At 47.9% G+C, this 13,703-nt stretch overlaps 1 protein-coding gene across 15 annotated transcripts in view; it reads left to right on the top strand.

The window, feature by feature from the left end:
* KCNMA1 (potassium calcium-activated channel subfamily M alpha 1) overlaps positions 1 to 13,703 on the top strand; it is a 774,726-nt gene that overhangs the window by 188,322 nt on the left and 572,701 nt on the right. The window lies entirely within an intron of this gene.

The raw sequence follows: 13,703 nt of genomic DNA, 5'->3' as shown, positions 1-13,703 counted from the left end.
TCTATGTGCAAATAGACCCTCCCATCATACTCCTGGGTCTAGTGATGGAGCCTGAGGCCTCCTCATCTGGGAAACGCAAAAGCATCAGAGCCAACAAATGCCATTCATCCCACTAGAACAGGTTAAAGGCCTCCCAGGGAGGCATGGCTCCTGTCCTGTACACTGCCTGTCCTCGTGTTCCCCTGGCCACTTTCTGAAAGACTCCTCAGAGCCTGGGGAGGCATTTCAAGGTGGTGAACTGTTCTCAAACACCTTCCCTCCCTGCTTTGTGCCAGGAGAGGGATCAGAGACTGGCTGGGACATATGGTATAGTGAGCTACACAGGTCCTCCAGGATCAACACCGGTTTCCTGCTGCCCCATCCCAACCCCAGGAGAGAGTGAGGTTGGGGGGGGGCAGGGTCAGAAATTGTAACACCTGAGCTAAGCCTTAAAAAGTGTTCTGTAGGCTGCTTTTCAAATAGAGCCAAAGATGACAACTTTCAGACAGATTTGTGATAAAGCAATACATACAGTAAAATATAATGATGTTCATGGTAAAACCGTGTGTGATGCGAGTGATAAAGAATCTGCCTGCCATGCAGGAGATGTGAGTTCGATCCCTGGGTTGAGAAGATCCCCTGGAGAAGGGAATGGCTACCCACTCAGTATTCTTGCCTGAAGAATCCCCACGGACAGAGGAGCCTAGTGGGCTACCGTCCATGGGGTTGCAAAGAGTCGGACATGACGGAGCGACTAATACCACGCATATGGTAGAATCTAGGTGGTGAGTATTCAGGTGTTCTCTGTAAAATTCTTTCAGCCTTGTTATGTGTTTGAAATTTTTCGTAATAACATATTGCGAGGGGAGAGTGAGGACTTCGTAGCTGACTGCCCAAGTAGCAAATCCCCTCTCTGCTCCTTTCTAGTTATGTGACCTTGGACAAGTTACTTAAGCTCTCTGAGCCTGTTTCCTCATTTGTAAAAATGAGGCTAATTATAGAACATATTTTAGGGGGTAAGATAAATACATTTGAAGTACTTTTAGGCAAAGACTTGGGACAGTCACTGATGCACTTAATATCCAACTGATAAATGTCATTGTTATTTTCAATTAGAGAGCTTTGTTTGGATGGGCTCTCAGAAGAGGATATTGAATTAGGCAATTAGAAGATTATTAGTGACCTGAAGCAATAATTCTAGGAACATAGTGGGATGGGAGGAGAAGCCAGAGCAGGGGTTTCAGTAGAGAGGAAGGTGGTAGAGAAGTCAAGGCGGTAAGTCTAGACCTAGTTTGCAGAAGGCTTATTAGAAATTCGGGAGAGAACTGGGTAATGGCTTGAGAGGGAAAGGAATTTGGCAGTCAGAGGAGACTTGCTTGTGGGCCGCAGGAAGAGAGAAAAGGGGCAGGAGATAACGAAGGTTATACAAGCGCGGCCTTGCTCCTTAAAGTGTGGTCCCAAGGACCAGCAACAGCTGCATCACCCAGGAGCTTGTTAGAAAAGCAGGATGCTGATGCTTATTAGAGAAGCTCTGTGCTGGCCCACAGATTCAAACGGCAGGATGGGAAGGGCCCTGCCAGGCCATGGCAGGATGCTCAGGTGCCCAGTCACAGCCCAAGTCAGGAGGCAGAGTGAGGAGGCAGAGTCCGTGGGCCAGCCGGGTGTTTTATCACCTTTCCCTGGGGCCCGGGGACCTCAGGTAGAGCCGCCTGGAAGTGTTCTGTTGCCTTTTTCTCTTGTCTGTATGCTCTAACAGAAGTGGGGTGTTGGAAGAGCCATGGGAGCCCACGCTGTCTGCCCTGTGCAGTAATAAATCAGGGGACACATACCCACCCGACTTGACACACATTTCTAGAGCGTTTTGAGCATCTAATCCAGAGAACACTTCCAGGGTTTGCGCCATGTTCATGGTGTCTAATTGAAAAAGAAAACATTAGATGCAAACAGTAAGATTAAGTGTATCGACATGAAGGCGTAGATTTCTAGCATCTGTTGAAAAAAAATCAACTGATCTGGCCGCATGGGACCTGACAGTGATCTGGATCCGCTGGATGTGCTTTCTAGATCACCATAGTCCCTGCTGACCCTTTCAGTCCTGTGTCCCCAGCCTAACTTTTTAAAGCGTTTGAGTTTGTCACCACTGATGTATGTAGCCTCTTACTTTTAGGAAGTGGCCAGTGGCCAGCCACATTAAGGGACTTGCCCAGGGTCATCTGTTTTGTCCACAGGCATGGTCCTGGCTCCGAGTGTAGGTGTCTTACCTCTGTATCTTATAACCGCTCTCTCTGTGGGTTTATAGGCCCTGCCAGCAGAAGCCCACTTCAATCTCTATGAAATCCCATGTCTACTTCAGGGGGCCTTGGTTTGGGCTCTTGGGGGCCTAAACAGTTGCATTAGGAAGTGTGTATATGCCTGTTTTATGACATTCCCACAAACCAAGTTCCCCTTGGTGAGTTGCTCTGAATTTTCTATCCACAAATGTTCCTATACCTTTTCACTCCAAAATTTTACTTGTTGAAAAACCTATTTAATAGGAACTTGACATTTTAAAAATCAACCCAAATCCCACCAGCTTAGTGTAGCAGCTTTCCCTATCTTTCCTTTAAAAAAATGTTTTCAGTCACTGAAAAGCTCTTCTTATTTCACCCTGTGCCACTGACAGTGTATTTTAGGTTGACTTCCTGCCTTCACCCTCCTTCCCTCCCCTCTCTTTTTCTTTCCCTTTCCTTCCATCCTTCCCCAGCTGATCACCGCTGAGTAGCACAATGCTTCCATCCTACATTTAGGGTTTATAACACAATGCTTCCATCCCACATTCAGAGTTTATCTCCTGAAGGAGGATACAGTTGCCCGATCCTGCTCAGAAAGCATCCCAGGCCCACCCTTGGTAATGGAGCTCTCTATTCTGCCACCTGGCTTGCCAGATAAGTTCCAGATCCTTGGAGGCAGAGAAGCTCAGCATCAAGGCTGAGCTGGAAACACCAGCTTTTCCATCTCCTCAAGTGGAACATTTCAGCTGAGGGATCGTGTGTGTGTGTGTGTGTGTGTGTGTGTGTGTGTGTGTGTATGTGTATTGGATATGACTGGACTGATAGAGTTTTAGGCACCAGGAACCCTCTCCCTTTCTAGCCTGGTATAATCAGGTAATTTTCTTTTGATACTTCTGACTCATAAGTTATCCGTTCCATACAGTCATTTTTACTGTGTATGGCTTTCTTAGAATGTATGTATGTGCTTTTGAAACAGTCATTGAATTATATGCCAGCAGGCATATTTTAGTACAGTCATCATAAAATGCAAATGTTATGCAAACAGTATTTCCCTGGGAAGGCCATGCTATATGTTGCTAGAAACAGCCATTGCTTTTGGTGCTGCAGTAGCTGTGTTACCTTGTGTGAGTTACTTTACTTCTCTGTGCTCAGTTTTCTTTTCTATAAAATAGAGCTGATCATTCCTAACCCTGCTGGGAGGGTTAATTAAAGGAGATACAGTATGTAAGGGCTTCCCTGGTGGCTTGGTGGTAAAGAATCCACCTGCAGTGCAGGAGTCACAGGAGATATAGGTTCAATCCTTAGGTTGGTAAGATCCCCTGGAGGAGGGCATGGCAACCCACTCCAGTATTCTTGCCTGGAGAATCTTACCAACAGAGGAGCCTGGTGGGCTACAGTCCATGGGGTCTCAAAGAACTAGACACGACTGAAGCGACTTAGTATGCACGCAGGGGCTGTGAAGCACAAGCAAAAAGCCTGGCAGACAGAGCAGAGACTCCACATCCTTCCCTCTTCTTTTCCCTACAAGTTTTCTTTAGAGCTTGAGAACCTGCCAAGGAGTTAATAATCTGTTAACAAACACTTAAGTGTTCCAGGGAAGCTTAGCCTACAAAGGATTGCTTTTCAAGAGGGAAGAATCTTCTTGTAAAGTAAACAGTCAACTCTGATTTAGCTTTTGACTTGGTAGGGCTCCGGTTTAACCTGTTGAGTTTTCTTTGCCTAGTTCTACCCGGAATTCTGGGAACTCTTCTCCAGTTGGGTATGTAGCTTGTGAAGGCCAGCTTTGCTGGGGGTCTTCCTAATTTCCTTAGGAATGGACTTTGGACTGGGTCATGGTGCTGATCTCCTCTAGGGGATCCAGATCTGCCTTCCCTTCCTGGTTCAGACATGCTCTGCACCTCCCAAGACTGATTCACTGCCTCCACTTCTTGGGGGTCCTCTGATGAAATTCCACGCATGGTCTAAAATTGAGAATAAAACCATTTGAAAAGCCCTCTCTTCATTCCGGATTCTGGGTCCCCGACGATTCTTCTCTCTGTTGCTGCCAGCTGGGTGAGCTGAGCTCTTTCTCTCCCAACTCTGGTCTTTTTTGTCCTGATTTGCAACCCGTGGGATGTATTTAACACTGGAGGGAGGGCAGAAAATTTGGAAACCTAATTCAACCAGCAACCCAGTGTTGCTTGAGCATTGTCTGACATCCTCGTGCCTGACTTTGATGTTAAGCCATAAACTTATGGTATGACTGATTCTAGGTGTTGATGGAAACAATTCAGGCTTCAGGGTTTCTCCAAGTGCAGGAAGCACACAACGGGTGGTTTTGGTACCTTCCAGTGATGCGTAGATAAGACCTTGAATCACCAGGCAGAAGAGAGTCCTTTTTCACTTTTCTTCCAGTCCTGATGATCACACGTAGAGTATCTCGGTTTGGTGTTTTGTTTTTAATATGTATTCATTTATTTAGCTGTGCTGGGTCTTAGCTGTGGCACACGGGGTCCTCGCTCTCCATTTCAGCATGCGGGGTCTTTGGTTGTGGCGTGTGGACTCGCATTTGCAGCATGCGGTTCTAGTTCCCTGACCAGGGATCAAACCTGGGGCCCCCTGCATTGGGAACTCAGAGTCTTAGCCACCTGACCACCAGGGAAGTTTATCACTTTGGTGTTTTGAAAACTTCTCAACACTCCGCCTTGTCCCCTTTGAACAAAGGCATGGCCAGCCTTGGCTGAGAGCCTCTGTCAGCGATGGCATCTGGCTGGAATTTCGTGACCTGGTTTTGTTTTGCATTGTGATTATTTTGAAAGTTATCTTCTATTTTTTCACACGTTATACCAGTTTTTCACATATGAGCAGTGTTCTAAGGTTTTATTGAGATATATTTAATTAAAAACATGAGTCTGCTTAAAGAAAAAGCTGAAGAAGCGAATGGTGCAGGTAGCAGGTAAATGGGGCAGTGTGTGGTGGGCAGGTGTGAGTAGCTTAGGAGGCACGGACTGAGTCCCTGTCCTGGATTAGCCCCCCGAGCTGCTGACCTCGACTCCATTTTTGACCTCACCATTGACAGATCACATTGGGGTAACTTCCACCAGCCAGATAGTTCCTTGAAGGTGGAGGCACCGTCTTTTTTTTTTTTTTTTTTTTAATATTTTCTGTTTATTTATTTATTTTTGTCTGTGCTGGGTCTGTGTTGCTGCTCAGACTTTTCTCTAGTTACGGAGAGCGGGGAAGCCCAGGCACCATCTTTTGCATCCTTGTCATCCCATGCCCCTCACAGGGACCTCAACACATTATTATTCAACTATTTAACGCAGATAGTGATGGACTTGTGGTGATCCTGGTGCAGCTGAATTCCTAGCAGTCGCTTCTGCCATGGGGAAAGTTGTCCAGAAGTTAAGAGTTGGGCGTTACTACAGATGTCAGAGGATATGCTAGTCCCCCACCCTCCTCAGTGGTCCACACAGCTCTAAGGCTTGCCTTTGTGTGTTACTTCAGCAAGGCACGTGCTGTGTTTGTATGGTTGGGAAGCAGGAACAAGCTTGTGCTAGCTGGTGATGTGGGCATACAAGTCCTGAGCTGGATGAGGGATGGGTCCCTTGGAGGCAGTAGCATGTTGGTGCTATAAAACATTGAGTGGATCTTCCCAAAAGGGAGGCCTTGTCTGGCTGGCTGTGGCTCTGACTGCATGGCAATTATCTTTGTGGCCTGGGCTCCAGGCTTGGGACAGCTAAAACACTGGGTGTCACTCAGGCTTGATGTCACCGTGATGGTGACACAGTTGGTGATGATCTATCAAAAACTTTGGGTTCCCTGCCTTCTGGGCCTGGCAGGGCCACTGCCTCCCCATGGACAGCATGTGGGGCCCCTTCAAGTGTGCGGGGCTCTGTTTTCTCACTTGCCTTTCAAAGGGATGACGTGCATGTGTGCCAAGTCTCTTCAGTCCAGCTCCTTGCAACCCTATGGACTGTAGCCTGCCAGGCTTCTCTGTCCATGGGAGTCTCCAGGCAAGAATACTGGAGTGGGTTTTTATGCCCTCCTCAGGTGATCTTCCTGACCCGTGGGTCGAACCTGCATCTCTTATGATCCTGTATCAGCCAGGGTTCTTTACCACTGGTGCCACCTGGGAAACTCCAAAGGGACTGGGGACAGACAAATGAGCCTCTTTATTTCCAGCTGTCACCGCTGCTCCTTGATGGGGCACGGGACACCAAGAGTCATCTCCAAAGTCTCTTCCCATTTTAAAGGTTTTTGAATCTGACCCTGGATGACTGGGCTTGAGTTACACTCATGTGAAATGAGGAAATTAAATCAGGACAACCACTTGCTTTGGATGAATTTCTTGCAGGTATCGTAATACAATAGGATTAACCAGTGAGCGGGTCATCTTTGTCTTGTTCACCACCATAGGCCCAGCACCTAGCATAGTGGCAATAAAAATAGGTTCATGAAGTGAAAGAACAGGAGGTGATTATGTGAGTTTTGTGAGAAGTGGTAAATGAGCCCAAAGGAGGCAATGTCCCTTTGGCTTCTTGGTAAGCATGACCTCACCCTAGTAACTTGACAAGGGAAAGGGAAAGAGAAAGCAAGAGTGAAGATGAGGCTCTGGGTCTGGAATCCTGCAAGTGGGAGGGGCTGGCTGTGTGCTTTTCCGATCCAAGGTCCCGGCCTCCTAGTCACTGACTGTCTGTTTCCACAGCACAGACTTTGGGGGGAAGCTGCAGGCAGTCTGCAGTTGCTGCTGTATTCATGTTGCAGCTGCTGAGACACCCGTTGGCTGCAGCTGCCCCGGGCCTGAGCCCTCAGCATCTGCTCAGAGGCCTGCAGTTACTGCTGTAGGCTTCAGACTGGCTGGAGCCGAGGTAAACCAGCAGAGGGGTCCCAGGCCTTCCCTCCAGCTTGGAACCCTCCCCACTCCCTGTGCTTACAGCCTCTCTGCTTGAAAAGTCACAAAGGGCCAGGAGCAATCCCTGAGATCCTCTTCTGCTCCCTAGGACTGAAAGAGTATCCCCAGGACCCAGAGGTCGTGAGGTAGAATTATATTTCAGTCATCATGAAAAATTGTAGAATGTCATGCCATCAATAGTTTCCCTTTTAATATTATTTTGGTTGTTTTGTAATCCAAGAATGAGAGCCAATCTATGGTCCCTCCAGTGCTCAGTCTGGGCAGCCGAGACCACCAGGAGGGTGAATGATCAGTTGTTACATCTGCTTGGGAAACGTGCCTTGATACACTGCCTCCAGGAGGGACGCTGGGTTGACTAATGTGAGTTAGAAATTGATCTTATCTCTTGGAACTGGTGCAAGTGCAGAGATGGACAGTGGACGGTTCAGAGGAGGGGGAAGCTGCTGCCTTTAAAAGGAGTAATTCTCTCTGCAGCCCAGAAGGCCAAGATGAAATGTGATCCAAGAGTGTGAAGAGGGCAGAGAGGAGTGGTGACCTGTGAACTGTAATCAAGGCATGTCAGTGGTTCAGCCCTTGACCTTTGTTGGTTAGCATACTCCAGACTTTATGAAAGCCCACTCTGAGCCGGCCCCGATATGAAGGTGCACTGTATTAAGACAGAGATGAGTTAGGTTAAGTGTCTGGTGGGGATTGCACTTGGATGGGCTGGGGAGGCACGTGTGGCTATGATGTTGAGCTCCTGCCTGTATCCTCCATGGTCGTGGCCATCACCTTCGTGAGGTCCTCCTCGACTTCACCTGCAGCAAGTGCCTGCTTGGTTTGTTCTCCGGGGAGTACTGTGCTGACATTCACTAGCTTGAGCTCCCCAGGTGGATGTTCTCAGTGGTGTTGGTAGAACCATATTGTGGCATGGTTGTGAGAAGATGGACTTCTGTTGTGGATAGCGTCCAAACCGTTTGTGCAGAAGGAGGTGGACTGGGATTCAGGGCTCCAGGCTGCTAGGCGTAGCTCTGCCCCACATCTGTCAATGGGACTTAGGAACAAGACTGGCTTATGGCTTCCCTTCATCTAGTCAGTGGGAGAAAGGTTGCCTGGTGTATTGTGCCTGCATACACATGTACATACAAAAATCTTACAAGATATTCTTTAGCTCTGAAATATATAAACCAATAATAAAAGCATCTTATTTGGGAAAGATCACAAAACAGTTAAAGTTATTAAACAAGTTTCTACTTACTGTGGTACTTTTCAGGGTCCTTAATATAATGACACTAAGAGGTTGGCCAAAAAGAGCTTTGTTTTCCATAAGATGTTATGGAAAAGACTGAATGCGCCTTTTGGCCAATCCAATAATACAGTAAATTACTGCAGTGGGGTACGATGGGCAGTGATTCACAAACTTAGTTGATCATGGAATACTTGGGTTGTAGAGGAGCCTACTAACTGATGTTCCTTCGCATCTACTTTGGGAACCACTAGTCTAGATAAGTGGTCCTCAATCTATGATGATTTTTGCCCCCTAGGGGACTTTTGACAATGTTTGGAGACATTTTAATTGTCACAACCTAGGAGAGCGGAAGAGTGCTGAAGGCCAGAGATGCTGTTAAACATTCTAAGACATACAGGACAGATGCCCACATCAAGTTTATCTTGCCAAAACATCATTAGTGCCGAGGTTGAGAAACCCTGGGTGAGATGGTCCCTAAAGTAGCCTTCCCCCTCCCAGCTCTAACTTTTGGGGGAGTGGGCCTTTTGGTGACACCCCGTAACTTGGTGCACCTGTTTACCCAGGGTGATGTCTGGCCCTTTCACGTCATTGCTCTCTGGAAGGCAGGAGAGATGAGGTCATTCTGCTTTATCCTTGTTGATACTTGAACATTCCTGGCTCACAAGCCATGTACCCGTATATCCATAACCGTGGTCTGCATCTCTGGGAGCATGAGGGCTGGTGGCCAGGTGAGCAGAACACAAAGTCTCCCTTTCCTGGGTCTTATTTCCACTCTCAGTGGCCAAGTTGGGGGAGCTCACTCTGCTCTGTTGCCGGAGAGACTTGAATTTCAAAGCCCACACTGCCTGCCAGGAGCCGTTCCCACAGACAGTGCTGAGATTCCAAGAAGACTCTTCAGCTCACAGAGATTCATCATCTTTGTGAAGTTTTAAAATCAGAAATGGGTTTTACAGATACTCAAGATATTCTGGCTTTTTGTGGTTCCTCTTGACCACACCCACTTTTCCAAACACACATTGTCCTCCAGTAACCAAAACACAATAGGTAATGGAAATTTCATCACAGCTGACCCATAGAGACCCAAATGGGACCAGTGCAATTGTGTCTGAAGCATGGTGCCGTCTTGACTAATTAGCCTTTCACAGAAGTGAATGCTTCCCTGTACAACTTCAGGGAGATCAGCCGGTTGTGGCTCAAGGTAGACTGTTGGTAGTATCTCGTCCTTTTCTGGGCTTCAGAGGCACACATCCTCTAAGGAGTCCCTGCCACCACCGGGCCACATGAGCAGTCCAACTCAAGGTGGAAATACACTTCCTGCCTGCCTCCTACCCCATCAATCCTGTGCTTCTTCTCATCACAGGGTGCCTCGTTATCTTCAGGGGCATGAGCCATTTACCAAGACACTTGTTTCTCCCTGGGAAGGCTGTGTAGGCAAGGATCAGCAGGCTTAGCGAGGCCAGCTCTGTCACCAGTGGTAACTTACAATCGTCTTGAGGAAGCCATGGTGGAATCTGTCCCCTCTCTTCCATCCTAGGTGGTGGGGTGCATTGTCCTGTGTCCAGAGATGTCAAATGAGTGAAATTAATGCAACAAATTTTACTGGCCACTGGCCCTGGAGTGGGTTGTAGAAAACACCTTTTTCAAAAAAATACTCAGTGATGGGTGACTTATTGGATGAATAAGTCCCAGCCTCTTGCTTAATTGGTTCAGACTTTTATTGAGTGTTAACCTTGTGCTAGGGAAGTGCTGCTGTTTATTCTGAAGGCTGCAGAGTCTGCAACTACAAGACACGGAGAAGGGGACGGAAGGCGTCGTAAGGTTTTGGGTCAGGTGTCGGGGGACAGCAAAGATCTCCCGCCACTACAGTCAGCCCCCATTCGGTGTTACAGGTTCTGGCGCTTTGCTGAGTGCTTTCTGTGTCTCAGCTAACCCTCCCAGCTCCCCACCTATTCACCCACTCAGTCACCCACCCTGTCATCCACCCACCCAGCCCGCTGCCAACCCTCCACCCAGCCATCCTCTATCTGCTCTCCCAGCTACCCTTTCAGCCACCTTCTGCAGCGGACATTAACAACTTCCATTTCCAGGTGAGCCAACTGATGCTTATGGGAGGTTAAGAACCACCCAAGTTGTAACCAGACCTCAACTCATTTTTCCAGCACACTCTGAAGCCACGCTCTTAATTCTGTGCCTCCCACGAGTGCTGATTTGAATTCAGGTCCTTAGCTCCTAGCTCGTACCCAGTCTCCACAACCTCAGTGCTCCAGCCAGGCTCAGGGCTCTGGGGAGGGTCAGAGTGACCACCCAGGTGTGACAGCACCATGCTGCTTACATGCAGTAGGCAGGGCTTTCCAGCTTCAGGAAGGATTGTTGTGTGCTCAGAAATTACATGTTCACCTGTTAGAACTGAAATAACCTAAGAGGAATTTTTCAGGCCATGGCTACAACCCATAAGTGGATCATAAAATCAATTTAGTGGGTCACAACCAATGCAAAAAAAAAAAAAAAAAGTATATGAAAGTACATCCCGTGTAATAAGGTTAGATGTTGTTCCATGAGCCCTTTGTTGCAGTTACTTATATACTAGATGTGTATGAGTCACGATGGAGAATAAATTTCTTACTGCGGGTGAAGGTTCCAAATTTGAAAGCACCACCCAGGAGGGGAGTTGGGCAGGCCGCCAGCTACAGAGACAGGCACGCTGTGTGTGCTCTTTGAATCTCTGCTTGGTGGGTGGCTTGAAGGGGAAAAAGGACACAGCAGGTCTTGGCAGGTCAGTCAGCAAGGTTTGGCTGAGAGCCCACTCTGAACTGGGCTTTGTTGGTGTTTTGGGGGCTTCGTGATGTTAGAGAGGAGGTCCCTGCTGACCTTGAGTTCTTCCTTTCCAGTGCGAGAGAACAGCTCTACCCAGCAAGGTGAGGGGATGTAATAGGCAGTGTCTACAAGAATAATGATGGAGCAGTGCAAAGTAGCTGTGGTTAAGAGCATGAACTCCAGGGCAGCCGGCCTAGGTTTAAATCCTAGCTCAACTCTATCTCTTACAGTTCACAGCTTTGGGTAGGTCACCTAATCTCTCTGTGCCTTAGTTTTCTCATCTGTAAAATGGGCGTAAGAACGATACACACTGTGTGAAGTTATTATGAGGATTGAGTTAGTGTTTACAGAATGCTCAGAACAATGCCTGGCCCAGGGCCACCATATATGTATGTGTGTGTTTATTATATCTGGTGGCTCAGATGGTAAAGAATCTGCCTGCAATGTGGGAGACTCAGGTTTGATCCCTGGCTTAAGAAGATCCCCTGGAGAAGGGAATGGCAACCCACTCCAGTATTCTTGCCTGGACAATCCCACAGACAGAGGAGCCTGGCAGGCTACAGTCCGTGGGGTTGCAAAGAGTTGGACATGACTGAGTAGCTGACACTCGTTACATAAGGGTGAGCATATGAGCTTTAAGTGAGTGCCTAACAGGAAGCTTTACCAAGGCTTAGAGCAGGCCTGGATGATTATTTTTCTAATATTCTTCTTCCCATCATTCAGTTTAGTTGCTCAGCCGTGTCTGACTCTTTGTGACCCCATGGACTGCAGTGCGCCAGGCTTCCCTCTCCATCACCAACTCCATCATCTTCCCATCGTGGTCATCCATAACTACTGTTTTCTCATCATAAAAATATTCTAGACACTGTGCAGAGTCTCCCATGTATGTCCTTCTGTCCAGGGAAGTGGGGCTTCTTATGTCCATTTCTCAGATGGCGATGTGGCTTGCTTAAAGAGGGGCCAAGCCAGGCCCCAGCCCCTGGTGGGTCTGGTTCTGAGACCTGTGCTTTCGAACCAGAGGGCGCATCCTGTCCTTGGCCTGCCGCCTCTGCTTTCTTTGAAGATGTGGCTGGTTTGGTCCTTTCCTGGCCCAGAGAAAAGGGTACTGTTCTCTCCACTGGGCAGAAGGAGCGTTTTGAAGCTGGCTCTGTGGAATGCCCCGGCCCTCCCTGAGGGGTGACTCACGGAGCCACAGGGAGAGCTGGCTTCCTGATGGCGCTCACAGCTGCTGGAGCCCCCAGACAGCCTTGCTGGGGGCTGTGCTGGGGTCTGAGAGGTATCAGCAGCCTGCTGTTCCCCACACCTGGCTCATCCTCTCTCAGTCTGCGATGCAAGGCCCCGCTTGGGCTGGGAGCCCATGACAGATGCAGTTCCTCTTTGAAGTGCTGGACTGAAGAGACTTCCAAACAGGAAGCGTGGCCCAGCGGAAACCCACGCATTTTTAAAGGTTGTCCTGCCTTTGGAGGAAGGTCCCCGAGAAGGGCTGGAATCATGAGGGTGCTTAGTTATCTGGCTCAGCTCCAGGGAACCCAGGATATCAGTTATGGTCTCAGCAGAAGTCCTGCCACCTGGGCAAAGCTGGAGGGCAGCCCGCCTGCCCCACCAGGGTGCCGGGCCCTCATCCTTTTGATCCCTGACTTATTAATGAGCTTTGATTGCTTGTTGCACGCCTACTGCATATTCACTAGACACAGTGCTGGATATAGATCTATATCTATAACTATAGAATATATAGTCTAAATATATATAAATATATATTTGTGGCATCCCACTCCAGTATTCTTGCATGGAAAATTCCATGGACAGAGAAGCCTGGTGGGCTGCAGTCCATGGAGTCTCAAAGAGTCTGACATAACTGAGCGACTTAGCATAATATAAAATATATAAACACATAAGAAGGATATATATTATTAATTAATATGTATTATTAATAAATATATGTTGATATATTATTAATATACATTCTTATTAATTCTTACACCCTGGAAGTAGAGGCCGTTTTTATCGTCTAAGAACCTCCTGTGAGCTTTCCTTCTGTGAGTGTTGCAAAGGTAAATTGTTGAATGAATAAATGAACATGGGCCTTCAGTTCTAACCCCTTATGGAGATACAGAAGATCCCTGTGATGAGAGCACATGCCCACTGACAGCCTGTCTGAGCTCCGCTTGGCTGCTTACTGGCTGTGTGACCATGGGCAAGTGTCTTGACTTCTCTGTGCCCCTGGTCCTCATCTGCAGAACGGGAGATATTCGTACTAGTTGTGAGGATGAGAAGGATTACAACCCCCCTGCCAAGCATTTCTTATCATTTTTATCTTACAGCTCAGGAACTTGAGTTTTTGAAGGGTTAAGTAACCTGCTGCAGTTTGTGCGGCAAGTTTAGATTATAAGCAAAGCAAACGAAAGAGGAGGCAGGTCTGCAAAGCCGGGACGGTGTGTCCTCTGTGGCAGCTGCCACTCCTCTGACTAGATTGATTCTTAGCTCCTAAATCAGAGGCTGAGAGGTTGATGTTCCAAAA

The sequence above is a fragment of the Bos indicus genome, chromosome 28, assembly GCF_029378745.1.
Source record: "Bos indicus isolate NIAB-ARS_2022 breed Sahiwal x Tharparkar chromosome 28, NIAB-ARS_B.indTharparkar_mat_pri_1.0, whole genome shotgun sequence".
NCBI lineage: Eukaryota > Metazoa > Chordata > Mammalia > Artiodactyla > Bovidae > Bos > Bos indicus.
Note: the sequence above shows the minus strand (reverse complement) of the source record. Positions and strands in the feature narration are given on the sequence as shown.